Source organism: Varanus komodoensis, unplaced genomic scaffold (genome assembly GCF_004798865.1).
Source record: "Varanus komodoensis strain SLA01 unplaced genomic scaffold, ASM479886v1 scaffold6_1, whole genome shotgun sequence".
In the NCBI taxonomy this organism is placed as follows: domain Eukaryota; kingdom Metazoa; phylum Chordata; class Lepidosauria; order Squamata; family Varanidae; genus Varanus; species Varanus komodoensis.
This window is the reverse complement of record NW_025336345.1, coordinates 1,073,035-1,077,504: the sequence shown is the minus strand read 5'-3', so window position 1 is coordinate 1,077,504 and position 4,470 is coordinate 1,073,035.

Sequence of the window (4,470 nt, the reverse complement as noted above, 5' to 3'; positions counted from 1 at the left end):
TAGAAATGTAATAATAATAATAATAATAATAATAATAATAATAATAATAATAATAATGATGATGATGATGATGATGATGATGATGATGATGATGATGATGTGGCCGACAGACAATCTGGCTCGTGGTGGTAATGCTCCTCCCTCCTGCCATCTTCTTCCGTCTCAGTCCTCCAGGTGGTATTTCAGGAGATACCACGAGGCTCCTCTCTTTGACAGCCACCATCACAAGGACTCCCCACCACTATCCGCCAGCCTCTGTTGCACAAACAAGGATCGTGCCCTGAGGTGCATTAGCGAGGATGAGGGGACTGACTGGGCAACTTCGCCTCCTGTCCCAGAGGGGCCTGCTGGAGCAGGAGGCTGTCTGATCCATGCTGGGGCAAAAGGGGGAAACCAGCTGAGTGGTGCTCCCCAAAGGAGCTGTTCCATCCAGCAGATTCCCCGGCTCCCCACCCATATGTGAGGGAAGACCCTCGCATGTGCAAGCAGGAGGGCCAAGAATCAGCTGGTCAGTGGTGCTGGGTTGGGGGCGACAAGGATGTACAGCCAAAAATAAGGTAGCAGGACATGGGTGTTCAGGAGGAGGTTATAAGGAGAAACAGGTCCTGCTGCCCATTTTTGAGAATGGGCTTTGCTGCTCAGACCTGATAAAGCAACACAGAGCCGCATGGAAGCAAGTGTAGAGATGCAAAAAGGCGGACAGCCCACTGCTTGGAGAGAGAAACCAAGGCATTACAATTCTGGGCAGCTTTGCATTAGCAGAGTTCAGAAGACAAAGCAAAGAATTAGGTAACGAGGCTTCGAAGAGGCTCACACTTTCCCCGCACCTGGACTCCCCAGCTGCTCCTGACATGGCTTTTGGCTAGCTTGACTGGCAGAACAAAGGCAGCTGCTTGTCGTGTCAACACTGAAATCAGCAGGAACATAATGGGGATTGCCGTGTGTCACAGAGCAAGAGGAATCAAGCTGCTAAGCATGGTGACAGATTGAAGAGGTGTCAATTTTGAAAATAAAGAATTGGCTGGAGAAACTAGTTTGTGAGGGCTGATTGGGACATGAAGAAATAGGTGTAAAGAATCTCTGGCTTATCCAAGAGAAGGAATGGAATATTTTCACTCACTGGACTGCCGTGAGCAGTGTTCGTTTCCCTTGATAGAGCTCTTCACATCAGGTCTGTAAACTGCCATTGTTGGGAGTAAGAAAGATGGCTGCTTTGGGTGCACATTCTCCAGGCCTGCTGGCTGGCCTCCAGCAGAATCAGGAGGAGGAGGAGGAGAGGCACCAGAGGGGGCCTGGGAATGTGGGCCACCCCGAGACACTGAGCTGAGAGAAGTGGGGACACTTAGCTCAAGGTCAGACTCCCCAGCTGGGCAGGCAGTCTCTGGGAATAACCAAGATGTACAGTTGGTCAAGGTGGGCTTGGAGCAGGGGAGTTTCTCAGATGGGGGGGCCATGGCTCTTGACCCCATGATGTATCATCAGCTGAGCAGGGCAACCCAGTTAGAGGATTGGCGTGCAAAGAGGTAGTGTGTGGATTTTCAGAAGGCCCTTCCCAAAGGAATGGCCAGACATGCCCATAAGGAGAGTTCTTGGAAGTGAATACCAAATTGGGTTCAACAAACCACTCTGTGCATTCTGGGTGTTTGTGTGTCTGAAAAACACCTTGGTCAATAAAGAAGCTTTTGCAAGAAAGGTCTGTGGCACTGAACATGCAAAGGGAGGAATCTTAGCTCATGACAGCCATTTTCATGAATTTCTAGATCATTTTATTTATTATCAGTGGTGCAGCTAGGTAATTTTAGATCCAGGTCTTAGTGGTCTTAGAAGGGGCCTACTTTGTTACGCATGGCTATGTATATTAGTTAAGATCTAAATCACACAACTAGCATTCATCCTTTCTTCTCATTTCTACCATTCTGTGCTGTCCAAACAGCTTCTCCATTCTCAGTATGTTGGTAGACAAACAAGAGAAATACTCCATGTTCAGTTTCACATGTCAAATACAGTGGTGCCTTGAAGTTGACTTTTTCTAAGTTTGAATGTTCCAGAGTTCAAACGCTAAAATCTAGATAAGCTCGTTCCAGAGGTTGAACAATGCTTCTAAGTTTGAACTGCAGGCACAGTGAAAAAAATGCTTCAGAGCTTTTTTGATCCGTTCTCAGTGCCTTTTAGATCATTCTCAATGACGAAATGGGTGTTGTTTAGGGTCTGGGAATGGATTAATCCACTTTCCATTATTTCTAATGGGGAACATTGCTTCGAACAATTCAAAGTTCAAATGGCCTCTTGAAATGAATTAAATTCGAAGTAGAAGGCACCACTGTACAATTCCATTATGGCATCATCATGACTCCAGAATTAATATGAATCGCTTTTGCTGCCTCGACGCCAGATACTTGGGAATAGGGGTTGTTTTCTTGCAGAAAAAGATGATGTATATATTAAGAGAAAGAGAGGGGCGCACCTGCAACCGTGTATGTGCCAAGCCAACTGTCCCCTTAGTATCAAATACTTTTCCAAAAAATAAGAAAGCCACTCTTTCAGGAGTGGCTATCCTGATGGGGACGGCAAAGCTGTTCCAGCTCAGGTGCTGATACTGGGCCTGCTTGCCCTGCCTCGTCATTTGTAGTTACTTGCTCCCTCCTCTGACCTGTAGGGCTCCCTCCCCCCTCCGGTTGTGGGGCCACAGCTGCACCATTGTTCATTATAAAAAGCATCCTCCAGCCTTCCGAAAGAAGCACATACCTAATGTTCTGCTGTCTGTGCCCAAATTCAAAACACACGCCTCTCGCCAACTTGCAAATTATGCATTTATTTTTACCCTTAAAGGCAGCTTGTAAATAAATATGCAGTCTTAAGCCATTTACCAGGACTGCACAGCCTTGATTATGGGGTGATCCAGTGCCCCCTGCTTCAGATGCACGTCTGCCTCTGCATGCAGAGACAAGGCAGCACAGAGGCAAGAAGAGCTGTAGGCACTCCAGGTTCCATCATCTTTAAACCTCTCCTAACTAAATATCTCCTGCTAGGAAGCTATCTGGGGTTGAGGCTATCGGGCAGCTTTATGAATTCTTACTGGACCCTCTCCTCCCAAAGTGGGTGAAAGGGCCAGGCGAGCTTGGCAATGGGACCACAGGCCTTTCCGGTGTGGTGGTCCACCTTCTTTGCATGATTGTTGCCCACTGCATGTTGTTAAGTTTTGCAGTGGGGTACAGGCACAGTCTCCAGAAAAGGTGATGGCAGTAGAGTGGAATTACAACTCCCAAATGTTGCTGTGTGACGTGCTCTTCTTCAGGGGTGCAGCTTGCTAGATGTGGTTTTTTAATTTTATTTATTTATATGTGTATTTAACTGCCGAGGCCTTCCTAGGTGGCTTACAATACATAAAACATATTAACAAAATAAAACACATCAAAACCAATTAAAACATGACAAATTAAAACATGTATAAAAACAATATAAAAAGGGCCACAGCGTTCAGGCTGAGTGTTAACAAATTTCCTAAAAAGGTATGTTTTTGCCTGGCACTGAAAGGAAAATAGGGATGGCGCCAGGCAAATTTCCCTAGGGAGGGAGTTCCAAAGATGGAAGCTGCAGCAGAAAAGTCCCTTCACCTAGTTGCCACCCTTCTCATCTCCTTCAGGGGTGGTACTCGTAGAAGGACCTCCTGAGCTGATCTAAGGGGGTGGGTGTAGATGGTCCTTCAGATAGCCGGGCTCCAAGCCATTTAGGGCTTTATATGTCAATACAAGCACCTTGAATTGGGCCCAGGCCACAACTGGTGGCCAGTGAAGCTCTTTCAGCACTGGTGTTATATGGGCCGCTCTGGCAGAACCACTCACCAACTGAGTAGCCCAATTCTGCACAACTATCCCCCAGCACCACTTTCTGGATCTGGTCAGCCAGGTAGTAATAACTCTTTCAGCACTGGTGTTATATGGGCCGCTTTGGCAGAACCAGTCACCAACTGAGCAGCCCCATCTGCACCAGTTGCAATTGCCGGACCATCTTCAAGGGCAGCCCCACATAGAGCACATTACAATAATCCATTTTGGAAGTTACCAGAGCATGGGTAACTATCTTCAGGTCCCCTCTGTCTAGGTAGGGGCGGAGCTGGAAAATCTGCTTCAGCTGGAAAAAGGCAGTCCTAGATACTGAGTCCACCTAATATTCTAGGGACAGGCTCAGGTCCAGGAGCACCCCCAGTATCCTATTTTGTAGGACAGGCCATTCTGTTCCCTGCTTCCCACTGGTTTCCATCCCCCTACCTCCATCCACGGTAAAACAGCATCCTGTGGCTGGCCACTGGGTGTGGAGAGCCATCATTAGGATATCTTCGGTCGCTTTCTTCCCTTAAGGTGCAATCCGATGCATGGTTAGACAAAAAAGAAACAAAAAATAATGAGAGAAAGAATGCCCCACAAGCCTCAGCTCTCCCCAGCCAGTCATGTTAAAGCAATGCAACATGTT